The 17,083-nt window shown below is 39.5% G+C and overlaps 1 protein-coding gene across 1 annotated transcript in view; it reads right to left on the bottom strand.

The window, feature by feature from the left end:
* Positions 1 to 11,052, bottom strand: part of LOC140734289 (uncharacterized protein C8orf48-like) — a 121,746-nt gene extending 110,694 nt beyond the window's left edge. The window contains exon 1 of the mRNA XM_073058052.1: positions 10,960 to 11,052. The gene's annotated coding sequence lies outside the window, so the exon portion shown is untranslated. The remainder of the gene's footprint in view (positions 1 to 10,959) is intronic.
* Positions 11,053 to 17,083: the final 6,031 nt, after the last annotated feature.

Here is a 17,083-nt window from a genome sequence, read left to right as displayed (position 1 = left end):
AGAAACATTTGTTTTCTCTGGTAACTCATTGTGTTTCTCTAGCTACACTTCCTACATTTCTTTCATTTCATTGAATAAATACCCTAATGCTGCCCATAATTAATGTGTTAAATGCCACACTTAGTCATTAAGAAATACTATGAGTATTATTATTATTATTATTATTATTATTATTATTGTAACACCCTGCGATAAGTTTCACAGCTAACATAATGGTCTTTCTGTGGAAGCAGTGTTTGGGTTATGGTTAGGTCCATTATTGTGGTTTTCTGGAGATCTATATACATATTAATGTGTAGGCTTAATTGTTTAATGCTATTGTGTAGTGACTTTGGGATGATACCAGTTGTAGATATCACTATTGGAGCAATGTATACCCTGTTCACGTTCCATAGTCTTTCAGTGTCCTCTTTTAACTCAGTGTATTTCTGGTGTTTTTCATTTATTGCTTTCTGAATGTTGTGTGTGTTTGGAATGGCGATATCTGTTAAGTAAGTTGTTCTAGCTTATTTAACCTGTAATATTTTATTCAGACAGTTATAATGGATTGTCCTATCTGTAATAATGGATCAATCATAATATAATTTGTAGAACTTAGACTCTAAAGCTGGATAAAGCTTGTATTTATAGTGAGGAAATGTATCTTTTATGAGTCTGTATTTTAAAGCAAGATTTTGGTGAGTGATGTTTGCCTTTTTGTGCCTGCATAAGGACAGTAATCAGATTGAGTTAAACAGCTGCAGGATCCTGAACTGTGTTGGATTGATTCAGGTTTCTTTAGGCATTTTTTGCATTTATTATCTTGAATTTGTTGGTCTTTTATTATTTTTTTTTTGGTAACTTTATATGTTAATCGCCTGGTACTGTATTGCAACAAGGAACCTCTCTGTTTCTGAATAGAGATCTCCAACTTTTCAAAGTGTTCTAAAATTTGTCACTTCAGTTCTTATTTTTCTTTGTAAGTTTTATAGATTGGTTTTGGATCAAGATGTTATGCCAAAAATACATTATTATGGGTATAGCGAAATTGTTTATTGCCTTTGTTAAATTTCTACGATTGAGCTCTGTTTGGCAGATTTTCTTAAGCCTTGATGTAAATTCTGTCGCAAGCTTTCCCTTTATCACACTGTGATCTATTTTCTTTGCTTACTGATACTCCAGGTATGGAATATATTCCATATTCATCCATCAGTTGTATTGTGTCCTGCTGCTCTGTTTTATATTCTGCGAGCTCTGTTGCACCTTTTTTTATGTTTAATATTCTGCACTTATCTAGTCCAAAGTTCATGTTCATATCTTTTGGTATTAGTTCTACTATTTGAATTAATTGCTTTAGCTTTACTATGAAGGAGCAAATAATTTGTCCGTGTATAGAAGGTGTGTCAAGGTATAATTAATTTGGTTGTTTCTGATTTGATATCCTGTTTCAAGATTCAAAGTACAGTTAATATCAAAGAATGTATAAATTATACAACCTTGAGATTTGTCTGCTTTCAGGCAGCCACAAAGCAAGAAACTCAAAAGAACTGAATGACCAAAGTAAAGATCAACACCTAATGTGCAGAGAAAGAGAAAATAAATTACAAATCGTGCAAACAATAGAAGTGAGCAACAGCAATCCGAACCGAATTGAGTCCTTGGATCCAAATCCCCAGAGCAGCCTGAAGTAGTCCCAAGCCTTTGGCCTCAGTTCATCATATTAGCAGGCTAAATTGCTGCAAGGCTCACAGACACAAAACACGGCAGCCGGGGGATTTTCAATCTGTTCAGTAAATTAGAGTGCAGGTTTAAAGCTAAACAGAACAATAGTGGACTTAGAGAGTTTCCATGGTTTATTTTGACTAGCAACATGAAAGATTTCTGTGCTTCTGCTGGGCTTGATTTAGAATTACGGAATCTGTTATCAGTTGTTCTTTACATCCTTTCATACCCTTACGGCATCCCTTCTGCTCCTCTAAGTATATTGTGGATTTCTAAGTGAGTAGTGATTAGTTGAGAGATACACAATGTTACAACTTTATATATAGTTTGTAAATAAGTAATAGGATGATATTTTAAAGGGAAATTTGTGATTCCCTTTAGGTAAAAGGTATGTTTTACCTTCTGTCAAAAATTCAGGTACTTTTCCAGGATTTTTTAGGAAATTGATAATATGCCTTAAAAGGTACAGTTGAAGACAAGTACATTTATTATACCTATAATTATGAATATTATCACTTCCAGTACTTTACCAGTTATGGGTATTATTATCATTAGTAGTAGTAGTAGGAGTAGTAATAGTTGTAGTAGTAATAATAGTAATAATACTACTGCTACTAGCTTTGAAAATACTTTAAAAATCTATGGGAATATTAGTGTAATGTCAGATTTCTAACAAGCAGGTCATTTGTGATCTGGGAGCCTGTGTACTGGAACTAACAGTCAGAGGATAAAGTAGCAAGATCGACATATGAACAGGATCTCCCTTGCCATAAACCTGTCACATGGATGGCCCAAAGCAGAGCACTCCCATAAAACTGACTACATTGTGCAGAGAAGTATTTGTAAGTACCTTGACTCCAACATTACCGTTTTCTAAAAGTGATCACCCTACCCAAATCTGAGTAGGTGTGTGAAATGCGAAACCCATGGAATGCAATGGAATTTGAATCTTTCAAGCAGTGTCTCTTAGCCCAGATCTAAGAGGCCAGGAGAGCCCCTTGCCCTAGATTTGTTTAGAAGTGGTTCAATATGGGATGAGGCTGGGCTGCAAGAAGCTGAACAGAATGGGACTTGTGACAGAGAGAGAGCGAATGAGCTGAGAAAGAGGAGGGAAGGCTGCAGGAAGGGGGCACGATAGGGCCAGCATTTCCCACACAGCTGAAAGCTGCTTCTGCAGCAGCATTGTAAATGAGAGCAGGACATACGGGAAACCAGTAAGGCAATGAGTGAAACCTGGGACTTTCTGTGAGTAAGCTGCACAACTGGTTTATTTGCTGTGCAAATGAGAAGCAATGGGACAATTTAACACCACAATACATCATTGTTAGTGTGGTCTCTTTTTGGTTTGATTTGGGAGAACAGGGAAAAGTGACTTGTTAAAGCTGGTCCATCCAGAACTAGCTAAGATAAAGGAACAAATGCTGGGGACACTCAGGAGGTTAAATGGCATCTGTGGATTGAAAAACAGTCATTGTTTCCAGATTCATCTGAACTGGAAAAGTGAGAGAACAAGCTTGATTTAACTTGCAGAGATAGAACAGAGGAAATGTGTGTGACAAGGTGCAGACAGAAGTTGACAAGGTAACTATTACTGTAAGAACTGGCATAGTGGAGTCAGAAGGGATATAAAAAAGAACTATGTTGAAACAGAAATCCTTAGCCATGTCTGTGAAGAGAATAAAAAGAGGAGGTGGTTACCTGAAATTGTACTTTGCACTGACAGAAGACATATTACTGTTGCTCAGGGTTATGTTGGGCAACATTGGACCAATGAAGGAGTTCAAGGACAGAGTGGAAATAGAATGGAGAATTAAAGTGAAAGCTGATTCGAAGCTCCTGGTCAGAGATTCTAATACTGTATAAATCTTGTAGATTGGTCGAGCCTAAACTAATTGTTAATTTTATTCCTATAATTTATTTTATTAATTATATATCTAATAACTCAGATTCCATTTGAAATTTTCATCCTCAGCCAAAGGCAACAGCTCCAGAGCCTTTTTTATTTCAAAAAATCCAGCTATCTGAAATATTTTCAAAGATCTAAGAACTTTTTTCTAACTTCAACTCCTGCAACCTTTTCATAAACTTGGCAGTGAGCAACTAAGTTATGTTTCATACTAATTAGGCACCAATATGATACCACTCCACTCTTATGAGTGATCAAATTAATTTCATATTTCCTTCTGGACATGACTGGAAGGTCAAATTCTTATTTGTAACCAATTATTATTCTGGTATAACACAAAATTAGAAGATGCAATGAAACAAACCGTATTAATGATTTGATGATTTATAGCCACAGATTTGAAATTCCAAAAGTAATTTAGTTTAGGGATTTGAAAATCTGATTATTTTGCATCTACAGCCTACAGTCGTTTTTTGAATTCAATTTTATTTTTATCGGAATGAAATTCAATGAGGTTGATATATCATAACAGGAAGGTCTGATCTGTCTTAGAGACCAAGATAAATACAGAGCGAGTAGATCAGTGATCATGATTTTTTTGTCCTGAGAGTCCACTCTCCTGATGTCCTGTCCAGCAGAGTGTGCTAGAATGTTTATTCAAATATGACTTCATTCATAAAAAAATTCACATATACTATACAATACATTCACATATTTCCAGCCTCAGTACAAGACAAGACATTAATTTTCCTTCACTGAGCAAACAATTTGCGGGTTTTCTTACACAAGTTCCAGCCCATTGGATTGAATCTTAAACCGTCTTTCCCCTTGGAGCCTCACAATGGCTGCACCAAGATTCAGTGCCCTCCTTGTCGTATCTGTTCCAAGGCATGTGGCAATTCTAAACACAATATCATGGACAGCTCCTTGCACAAGAAGACCAGCAGGTTTAGAGCTCACCAGAGGGCACCTTTCACCGAGTTACTAATCATCCAGTGTGTGTTTATCTTTTAGGAACGGCCCCTGGAGCAGAGAGTCCTGCTCTCAAAACTAGTTTAAGTAGCTGCACAAGTTGAGCCTCTGCATTCTTTTTTCCAAGCTTTCTTGGCAAACACACATTCCAGAAGGACATGGACTAAAGCCTTGTGCCCACTGCGACTTTGGTGAGGCTTAAGTTTGGAGGTGCTGTGCCTCTGAATATACAAGATGGGTCTGGCAGGGAGAGTTCTTCAGAACCACAGAATCTCAAAATCAGTATCAGGTTTAATATCACTGGCATATATTGGGATATTTGTTGTTTTGCAGCAGTACATTGCAATAATAATAAAAACTATAATTTACAATAAGTAGTAACAATTCTGCTAACTGAAGGACCCATGGCTGCAGATTTCAGCTGTAGTAGTCCTAAATAGGAATACCACCAGCCAAGAAAGGTCTTGGACTAAAAAACAGAAATGCTGAGAATTCTCCGCAGGACAGGCAGCATCTGTGGAGAGAGAAACCGAGTTAAGATTTAAGATTACTGTCCCTTTTGACAAGCGTACAAAGAGGAATTAACCGGAGTATTTTCACTGCTCAGGATCGTCATCTGTTTTATTTTTAGCTAGTGGATTCAGAGATTTGAATGAGCACAAAAACAAAATGGAAGAAACAGGGTGGTCCTCACACTCATTAATTTGAACCGTACAATTGATGTCCATGTAGAACGATCATATCCAGCGAATGTTGCTTCTTTCTCCATCATGCATGTTGTTCCAAGATGAAAAGACAAGTGGCCAAAACTTATCCTGTATAAGTGTACAACATATCACTGACTCAGCCAACAGCTGCTAGAGTATGTCCTGACTAATATGGTGCAGGTCTGACCTGGATGAACCATTAGCCTCAGAGCAGTATTAACTCAATTGGCAATGACCTTGGACATCATTCTAAACCCTTGCCTATATCTGTCGTTAACTACAATTTTCTCTGTACCTCTTCCAAATTCAAATGTGCAACCATAGCAATCAACATCCAACAAGCATGTTCAACGTCAATTTTCTGGGCCACTTTAAAATTTTAAATGCCGCTTTATTTCTGAAAATACTTACCAACTCCAATTATTATGAAATAGTTTCAAACATTCTGGCGTGTTGCAATTTGCCGCATGATGCATCTCCAAGCAAAATACAGTGAGTTAATTGGGACATATCAGGTCCAATTTTAGCCCAATTAAGTGGCTACCCCAATTAGCTGAAGCTTTGTGGAAATAGTTAAAAAGGTATAAAATAGACAAACCGCAGTTTAAATGAGTAACAATGTATATATTTAAATGAAGTTCAGAACAAATTAGAACACTACCAATACCTCTACAGTACTATAAAACTGTGTTTTATATCCTAATAGCTAGCGACAGAGGAGTGCATCTGGTGTACACTGCCATGTTCTTTTGATTGATTCTAAATGAAGTCAGCTCTAGCAGACTGGGCAGATAAGATCTACAATGAGATCCAATAGCCAGGAATACAGTTCTGCAGTTCTGAGAAGGCCACGCTGAGGCACAGAAGACGTTATGGTCATCCACTGCTGCAAAGGAAGACCCCAGTTGTGATGACTATTCGTACCACTGGACCTGGACTTCCAAGGTCGAGAGAGTGGAACTGCTCCAGTCAACGTCTTTTCCACTTTATAAACTCTCCCGCAGAGGTTTTCCTATCATTGTTAGATACAATGGACAACCACCACCAAATAAACCAAATCAGCACAAACAGTTGGTGAAGATAATGGACTGCCAGTATACATTGCTTTCAATGATTACATCCTCAAAATTTTTACTTTTGTAACATTCAAGTTGATTGTTGCTACCTTAATTCTGCAGAATTCCTAACTTCTTGAAAATGTGAGTTCATTTCACTTTCACTCCTGGCCGTTTCAGGCATCTCGAAACCTGAATGCTTGAACCGTGGAAAGCAAAACAGTTCTGAATTGTCTTATTGCTTATTTCTCACCAGCTATCAGTGACAAAAAACAGTGCAATTTGAACTCAAACAAACTCAACTGGTGCTAGTTAAAAACTGCTTTATGTCTAACGGCCACACAAGTGAATGTGACTGATGCTGATTAGAAATTCCTTGCCAGCAGCTTCCTGTCCCAATTAAGCACCATAGTGCCCCAAATAAATTAGGGGAATCCTAGCTATTGTCTCAATTAGTTTTTGTTCTTTAAGAGTTGTCCCAACTGAGTGGCTGCCCCAATCAACTAATAACCAAATTAACTGGATTCCACTGTTTTTACATAACACCAATGGGACTGCCTATACATGGGGCCACAGCTTATCGATGACTTGAATTTTATTGTTGGACTGTTGTGCCACTGATGGTGACCCTCAGTCAACTTTGCATATTTTGCCTTATTTCTTCTATTTCTCAAGTGATATGCTCATGAATTTCCACTGAGGGTAAATGTTTACCCCTAATTATTATGAACACAGGAATTAGAAACAGGAGTAGACAATCTGGTCTCATGTCTGGTTCACCATTTAATACGATCATACTGATTCAATTATTTGCTCAGATCTACACTCTAGTCTATGCACAGAACCTTTCACCCCCAAGTTAATCTCTTATTTAGCTTAGCATCTATTTTGGTTAGTAATGCTTCTGTGAAATACTTTTGGGACTATCTTCTGTATAAAGGAATTACATAAATGCAAGTAATTGCCATTTGTATGAAGTATTCAATAAATATATTTACTTTAAGTTCCTCTTTATTATTATTTCTGAGGATCTGTCCTGGACCCAGCATATAAGTGCAATTACAAAGAAAGCACAGCAGTGCCTCTACTTCCTTAGGAGTTTGCGGAGATTCAGCATGCCATCTAAAACTTTGACAAACTTGCGTAGATGTGTAGTGGAGAGTATATTGACTGGTTGCAAAACACCAATGCCCTTGAATGGAAAACCCTACAAAGAGTAACCAGTCTAGTCCATCGTGGTTAAACCCCTCCCAGCCAATGAGCACATCTACGTGAAACATTGTCACAGAAAAGAAGCATCCATCATCAGGGACCCAACATGCTCTCTTCTTGCTGCTGCCATCAGAAAGAAAGTATAGAAGCCTCAGGACTCACACCACCTGCTTCAGGAACAGTCACTACCTCTCACCCATCAGGATCTTGAACCAAAGGGGATGACTTCACTCAACTTCACTTGCCCCACGTTGAAATGTTCCTACAACCAATTAACTAATATTCAAGGACTCTTCATCTCGTGTTCTCAATATTAATTGTTTTTTATTTATTATTAGCATTTCTTCTTTTTGTATTTACATAGCTTGTTGTCTTCTGCACTCTGGTTGAGCGTCCCAGTTGGGCAATCTTTCATTGATTCTGTTATGGTCATTATTCTATAGATTTATTGAGTAGGCCCACAAGAAAAGGAATCTCAGGGTTGTATATGTTGTCATATATGTACTTTGATAATAAAATTTACTTTGAAGTACTTACTGGAGATATGTTTATGTTATTTTGAAGACATTTGGACAGATACGTGGATTGAAAAAGTTTTTGGGCCAAATGCAGGCAACATCATCGGCACAGACAATTGGACTGTTGCACCTGCTTTTGTGCTCTATACTCTGTATAGGAATCATCAGCTGGAAGCTGACATAAATATAAATAACATACACAATAGACAAAATGGGGTTGGGGAAGATATCTGCAACTAAACCTGACTGCAAGGGCATCAGTAGTGCACTCCAAATTAATGGACAGGAAACCATTTGCAACAGTTGCCAATATAAAGAAAGCAAACTGTTCACCTCACAGTTTCCAAGGCCCAGTGCTGTAGATTCTGAAAGCTAGCATCTGAGGCAGTATCAGACAAGGGGTCACCATCTGTATTATGTCCCACTGCAGGCATAACATGATATTGTCAACATACAGCAAGCTTTTTCCCCTTTGAACTACATTTTGACCATGCTCTACCACTAACATACAAAGCATCTGACATCATCAGCTTGCTGTAACAGGCTCCTGTTAATAAACAACGCTACACATAAAGACATCAGTACTTAAATACAACAGCATGCTTCATGAGTTTTAAAGGACTGAGTGACAGATTGGATATTTCAAAGCCACAATTCCACAAAAAACACCGCCTGAATGTTTTGTTTCCCTGCCCTTGATCTCTGTTTATTTGAATGAATTAAAGGCCACCCACAGCGAACGTCGTTGGATCAAAGTCTATTGAGATCTTCTGTAACTCAGAACTGATATGAAATAAGATTCAATGGTAGAGGTTAATTGAGCTGGAATGTACTGTTACCATGTGCTGTCCTTTTGTTTACAGGCAACTATTCCCATTTTCACTTTTCTTGCCAAGGAGTTGACTGGCTCTGTGTTCCCATTCTGTGGATGCCAGATACCGCTGACATTGGACTCAAGTAGCTCTACATGAATGAGTGTTGACTGAGTGCTGGCTCGGTTATAAACACTGAGGTGATGACAAGGGCACACTCCCTCACTGCTTTCAGTTGCTAACTGGTGCACACGTATAGATATTACAAGACAGGTTTGAACTAAGTTCCCATACTGAGGTATAGACTGACACTCTCATTGTCCGTGGCTTCATCATAGCTAATGACTAAATTGGGCAACAGTCAGTCAACACTTTCAACAAGAAATAAACCCTTAAGAAGAAAAAGAAGAAATAACCAGGGGGAAAGTAAATCAATTGCAACATTTGGCTTTCACTTGGAAGGATTCTGTGGCACAGCATATAAAAACAGCAATAGGCTTTTAATGGAGAGTTAAGGGACAGAGTTTTAACTTGCTCTTCTCATCCAGACTTTCGCAACATAGCTATTCTTCCATATTAATAATGAAATAAAGAGATCAAATTGCCCCAAGTTATTATTAAGGTAAATGAACATTAACTGAAAGGCCTGAGGCATATTCCTTCAGCCTTGCCATTGCTAAGAGAAAATGCCATTCAGATACCATGTCAGGGAAGAGATAACATTATTAAACAAGGAATAACATATAGAAGGAAACCATACTTTCAGTAAAGGTCACAATGGTTGTGCATTACACTTCTGCCTGTGCTTTTTGTTATTTGCAACAAATTCTATCTACTCCAGGATGCCACACATACATGCGGTTGTCAGGTGCCACTGCTGGAGCAGGCTAGTGCTTAGGGCTTGCCAGATCTGTTTCACAAGATATCAGACAACCGGGGCGAGGATCTGGGAGGATGGAATGATGGGCTAAGGGTCAATATCTGTTTCGGCTGGGTCGAACTGTCATACGTGGCATACGCCATTACTGTTCTTGGAGCTAGGTAGGTAGGAGATGGTGATATTATTAAATGCTGAGCTATAGTCAATGAACAGCATCCTGGCATAGGTGTTTGTGTTGTCCAGGTGGTTTATAGCCACACGGGGAGCCATTGAGATTGTGTCTGCCATTGACCTATTGTGGCGATAGGCAAATTGCATTGGGTCCAGGTCCTTGCTGAGGCAGGAGTTCATTACCAACCTCTCAAAGCATTTCATCACTTTCCTTTATGACTCACTTTATATCCCACATTCTGCTCTCTTTTAATGCTCTTTTTTGTTCTCTTTTTGCGCTGCTTATTTATTTTTATGTTTCTTTTTTAACCTTTAGTAATTGTTTTGATACATTGCATTGTACTACTACCACAAAACAAATTTCACAACATACAGTAAATGTACGTCAGTGACAATAAACCTGATTCTGATCCCTTGAATATTCACTGCCCTCACTACCTTCCAAGGACTTAAATATCCCCTCCAGATAAGGCAAAGATTCACATGTAGTTTCACCCTCCCTTCTCTCAAGCTGTCTCCATCCATCCATCCAACTAACATCCATTTGCCTCTGTCTCCTAACTTCACTCTTCATCTTCCTCTACCTGGCTCAATCAGCCAATCATCCTTCGTCCCTCCTCAGTCCACCAATCGCCGACTGGCCCTCACCCTGCTCCTCTTTATACTGGCTATTTTCCCTCTACACTCTCAGCACTGCCCTAAAATGTCAACAGTTATTCATCCCACAAAGGCTGCACAAACTGGCAAGTTCCATCAACAGATTGTTTGATACTACACTGGAAATGTGAGAGCCAGTAGTGTATCCTGGTCTTTGCTTCTTTTTTTTTGTAAACAGTTTGCATGCTGTATATCTGCCAGTCATATTTGTGATTAATTTACATCGTACAGACTGCAGGAGTCAAAATCCTGCAGCTACCTAACCAAAAGCATGGTGAGATTATCTTTACCAGGCACACTTTAGTCAGTCAAAAAGAGAGTTCAATCCCATTTCTCAAAAGGTGATAAGTAATAAATATTGAGCCTACCAGCGATGCACAAATAGTGTAAAAAAAATACAAAATGTAGGAATGCAGCTTTGTATGTTCCCAGCTGTATTTGACGCTGTTAGTAATTTTTGTTTCTATTTGAATCTCAAGTTACTCAGAGTTTCTGCAGAACTAATCTACCAAAATAAATAAATGTCCACACAGTCAATTTCAGTCTCTGTGTACTTAAACTTCATTCTGACAGCATACAGCTGTCTTAGTCTTAAGTAATAACATTATAATCCTCTTCCCAAAGGATGTCTCAGCTCTTTGCTGGAACCATGTACGGTTTGATACTGGTTTCACAGCGCAGCTAGAGTGTTGAAGAACACCCAGTAAGACAGGAGCTTTCATCATCTTGTGTTAAGACTTCCTAAAATATTGTCATTAAGCGTGACACCTCCAACCTCAAAGACAGTGATAAATGTTGGAAAGCAACATTGCCATCTGCATTACCTCAAAGATTTTGCTTTTTGCCTCCAATTTTCCCTCTCTCCTGAAAGTTCAGAATTTTGCGGTGCTGTAATTACTCATATAATTATTCTTTTCATAAAACTCCAGTCAATGCACGTTAACCAATGATAGCATCAATGACAGCAATGCCTCTCCTCTTGACAGGTTGAATGTCTTCCACGCATGGTTTGATGCACTGAACGATGTACCGACAAGGAAGGCCTCCCTCCCCACTGAGGGGAGGCACTGAGCGGGCACTGTATCTGAGGAAGACCCCAGTCATGGTTAACCCAAGCTGTGGGGCCTGACAACATAGCTGGTCAGGTGCTGAGAAACTGTGTGGCCCAGCTAACAGATGTGCTCATGGACATCTTTAACATCTCACTGAAACTGTCTACTGCCCCTGCAGACTTCGAGGACACTACCACCACCATCCTAGTGTCCAAGAGACTGATGGTAACCTGCCTTAACGGTTACTGTTTAACGAAACTGACCATAATAATAAGGAAGTGCCTTAAGCAGCTGGTCATGAACTGCATTAAATTCTACCTTCCCACTACATTGGACCCCTACCGCTCCTGAACCAGTCCTCCAATGATACAAAAGCCTCTGGCCTCCACTTAGTTCAGTTCCCCATGGAGAATGGCACCTCCTGTATCTGAATGCAGTTTATCAACTTCAGTTTAGTGTTCAATACAATCATTCCTCAGAAGCTGGTGGGTAAGTTGTTCTTGTTGGGTCTCAACACCTTCCCCTGTAACTGGATCTTGGAATTAATTGAGAGACATCAGACAGTCCGTGTTGGCAGCATCATCGCTAACTCCATTGCACTGAGCACTGGTGTCTCCAGGGCTGCATCCTCAATCCACTGCTGTTCATGGTGCTAACACCTGACTGCACTGCTAGATCCAGTTCTAACTACATTATTAAGGTTGCTAAAGACACAACAGTGATGGGCCCCATCAGCAACAGTGATGATTTGGTTTACTGAAAGGAGGAAGAGCGGCTTGTGGACTGGTGCTAACACAACTTGAGTCTCAACATGGACTTCAGGAAGGTGCAGGCTGATCACTCCCTACCTCACATCAATGGCTCCTCCATGGAGAGAGTCAGGAGCTCGAAGTTTCTTGCAGTGCACATTACAGATGATCTCACCTGGTTCCTCAATGCCACCTCTTTAGTCAAGAAAGCACAGCAGCACCTCCACTTCCTGAAGAGACTGAGGTGAGCAAGTCTCCCCACCCCCATTCTAACCACACTCTACTGGACCACCATCGAGAGTGTCCTGACCAGCCATATCTCTTTCTAGTATGACGTACAAAAAAGCTGGATGAACTCAGCAGGTCAGGCAGCATCCGTTGAAAGAAGCAGTCCACTTTCTAGTATGGTAGTTGCAAGGCATCTGATGGCAAAACTCTGGAATGGGTTATGAGGGACGGCTAAGAGAATGATTGGGGTCTCTCTCCCACACCCAGGACATACTGTATATGAGAAGCATTATGTTTTCAGAACTCTCAGCATTGTCAAAGAACCCTATCATCTGTCCCACAATCTCATTGACCTTGTACCATCAGGCAGACGTACCACGTATAAGACCAAGGACTGCTAGACAGGATAACAGCTTCTTCCCCCAGGCTGTGAGACTTCTGAACACCCTGCTACCACCCAGTACAAGTTATTTATGACAGCGCCAGAAGCAGTAATATTTAACTATATGTCGTTTATGTCAACTTTTACATGTACAGGATACTATATTTTATCTGTGAATATTATTGTGTTAATATTATTTTATGTGCCTTGTGTGATATATGTATTCTGCTTTACACTTTGATCCCTGAGGAACGTTGCTTTGTTCAGCTGTATACACGTGTATATTTGAATAACAATAAACTTGAACTTGAACATAATGAGAAAGGTTGATAAAGAAGACATACAGCATATTTACTTTCACTAGTCAGGGCACTGAGTATAAAAGTTGACAAGTCATATTGCAGACATATAAAACTTTGTTAAGGTTACAGCATATTTGGTGTTCTGTTCTGGTCACTGGTTTAGAGGAGGCTTTGGAAAGGGTATTCACCAAGAGGTTGGCTGGGTTAGATAGTACTTACCATAAGGACAAATTGAACAAACATGGAATTTTTTCTCTGGAATGTCAGGGGTTGAGGGGTAATCTGAAAGAAGCTTATAAAATGTTGTTGGACATAGATGTTGGTAGATTTTCCTCCCAGGGTGGAAATTTCTAGTAAGCATAACTTTAAGATAAAAGGGAAAAGTTTGAAGGAAATATGCAAGGCAAGTTTGTTCAGACACAGAGTGTGGTAGGTGCCTGGAACATGCTGTTGAGGTGGTTGAGGGGTGGGGGGAAGTGGAAGCAAATGTTTAAGAGGCATTTCAACAGGCACATGAAAATGCAGACAATGGAAGGAAATATAAAATGTGCAGGCAGATTGGATTGGTTTAAATTGGCATCAGAGATGGCACAGACATTTTGGGCTAAAGGGTAAGTTTCAGTGCTGTACTGTTCTATCTTCCACTTACTAATGTTTGAACAGAAATTGGCCTTCATACTTATTGAGTGCACTCACCCATTTTGTGATGCATTCCCTCTTGTTTCTTTTATTTCCATTTTCAGCCTTTCCTCCACAATATGTTATATCCCAAATAAAACTACACTTCAATCAGACCTCCCAATGCCTGGTAGGTTTCTTTTTATTCAAGCAAGTACTACTTTTAAGATCGTGTCAACCAAAGGCAAGGTTGATTTCCTGAAAACTCTGTCAATGTCTTTCAAAGTTCTTGATCAAAGTTCTTCACCCCTTAGCCTTCTCAGAAGTGGAACAAAGTCTGTTGTAATTCAGGATGGGGTATACCTGGACATACTCTGAAAGAAATTTCATGGGTCCGCTGTTAAATGATGGCTATGCTTGCAAAGCATTTCTTGTTTCCTTTGAGAGAGTGGGGGGGGGGGGGGAGTACAATGCAGAACCACTACGGTTCATTTGCACCAATGTTCACTAGATGGGACACACAAAGATTTTGGAGAAACAACAACATTTCCATTTTGGATGAGGGAATGCTCCACAAATGGAGATGCCAATCAAAGCAAACCAAAGATCTCTCCACTCTCTGAGAAGACAATTAAGTCATAACATTACTGTAAAGAACAGAGGAGCTGTTGTCAGTCCTGACCAATACTTATAACCCACACAAAATCACTGCATCAATATATCTGGCCTTAATTAACTTGCTATTTGTGGGATCTTGCATATAATACAATTGCTGGATTTCTAACCATAAGGAGGGACTAGACATATTATGTTCTCCATCAGTTTTAAGTTTCTTTGAAAGAGACTCTTGTTTGTGAGATGCTACAAAAATGTTATATCCACACTGCGGTAAACTATGTATACCTGTCTGGACACGCCCCTCTGCTGACTGCTCCTGTGGCTCCTCCCACAGACCCCTGTATAAAGGCGATTGGAGGCACTGCTCCTCCCTCAGTCTCCGAGATGTCGTTCTCCCTTTTGCTGTTAATAAAAGCCTTTCGTTCACTTCCAGTCTCCGAGAGTTATTGATGGTGCATCACACACAGAAAATCTAATGAAGAATACTCAATGGTCAAGAAATTCATGATAAAGATTTTCAGGAAAACAAATCATCCAATGTAATTGAGAGCTTATTCCAGGATCCACAAAAGGTAGAAATCCCAACACTTCTGGTACACCACTGGTCACAGGTTTCCAATCACAAAAACAACACTTCCACTTTGTTATACCAAGCCAATGTTGTATCTAATTTTCCAAATTTTATCGGATCCCATTGGCTCCAACCTCTTGCACTAGTTTCACATGTGGGTCCTCGTCAAAGACCTTTCTGAAGACCAATCAGATGACATCAACCATATTACTCTCATTGCTACATTTTATTACCTCTTCAACAAATTAAATCAAATCAACCAAAGCTGATTTACTCCTAACAAAATTGTGCTGACTATATTTGAATAAATTCCGTATCACTATCATTAAGCTCACAGCTGTTTAATTACCTGCCTAATCCTGCAGCCCTTTTTGAATAAAGATAGCATATGTGCTGTTCTCCAGTCATTTGGTATCTCACTTGTGGCCTATAAAGATTAAAGTCTTGGTAAATGTTTCTGTAACCTCCACCTTGCTTCCTAATACACCCTAGATACAGGGTGCTGGGAATGTGCCCAATTTTAAACCCACTAAGTCATCTAGTGCCTTCTCATTTTTACCAATGACATGTCCTAGAACTTGCTAGCAAGTAATTGCGACTAAAACTGATCTTACATAAAGCCACAGTTATATTATCAGTGTGTATGACAGCCAAACCAGAAAAAAGAAAAATGTGGATTTCCCTTGTTTGAGCAGAGTGGAGATCTATATTCTTTTGCAAGTAATTTTGAATTGGTCATCTTTTGACTCAAAATCTGACAGGAATGCTATTCCAGTTAGCAGAGATACATGGCAATTGGAAGGCAGAAATACAGTACTGGGACAAGATGGAAATAAAATTTCACAATGGACTATGTTTATCCAAAATTTGAGTACTGGATCTAAAACTTAGGTGGCCCAAGCTATGTAGTACAATGATAACAAAAAGTGCTGGAAATACCAGCGGATCAGGCAGCATCTGCGGGAAGAGAAACAGACACAACTTTGACTTTGCTTTTGTTTTAGATTTCCAGAATCTACAGTTTATGATTTTAAGATTGTGTATTACATTGCAGGTTCAGTCACCAGAGGGAGTGTCTGAGCTGCCAAAGGTCAGCGAAACAAGGGAGAATCAGTTGCAATTAGTATTCAAACTGGACCTCCTATGTGGAGGCCCAACTGTCTATTGTCATAGCAACCAGACTGTTCTATGCACCTAACAAAAAGGCACCACCATTTCAGCTTCAGTTTCATGTTTTTTGATTAGTATCATTTTCATGGTAATTTAAACAAATACAAATATATTCTAAGCGTCCATTCTTTTCATCCTGTGAGAGGCTGAGTGACACAAGCCAGGTTTGAACCCTGCTCTGAATTAAGTAATCTGCTGTCATTTGGAGCCATCATACATATGAGTAGGGAAAGGGGAGACTGCCTGCTGATTGCTATCAAGCAGACCTTATTACAAAACGGTATGTGGACATGTGAGTAGTCGCCCCTCCATATATCTTGGCACATGTGACAATCATAAAGCAATACCAAAGCCCCTTCCTTCTGGGATTAAAAATTGACCTGTGAGCAATGCAGGAATGAAAGGTGCTTGTTTGAAATGGCGTATTTTTAAACACATAATTTCCAGTTATACAATGGAAAAAATTCTTTGACTACGTGGTTCAATTGAAGGTATAAGGTCATGTGACAAAGTGCCAAGTACTACCTGTGGACAGAGTGGATAGTTTTAGATGAGGGCTGGGTGTTAATAGAGATTATGTTAATAAAACCAGGATGAGGCTTAGGTGGGGTAATGGCTCCACACCACAAATATGTAGCTCAACTTCACCCCTCCAATCTCATCTATCAATAATGGATAATTGGGCAGCATATTGGCAAAGGCGGTGGCTGCTGGATTGGCAGGAGGGGTGGGTGCAAGGGATGGTGTTCATTACCAGCCATGAAGTGAACAACCTCACTTTCAGACCTTCAGAACCGTAGTG

The sequence above is a fragment of the Hemitrygon akajei genome, chromosome 10 (genome assembly GCF_048418815.1).
Source record: "Hemitrygon akajei chromosome 10, sHemAka1.3, whole genome shotgun sequence".
In the NCBI taxonomy this organism is placed as follows: Eukaryota; Metazoa; Chordata; class Chondrichthyes; order Myliobatiformes; family Dasyatidae; genus Hemitrygon; species Hemitrygon akajei.
The sequence above is the reverse complement of the archived record's forward strand: the minus strand, read 5'-3'. Positions and strand labels throughout refer to the sequence as shown.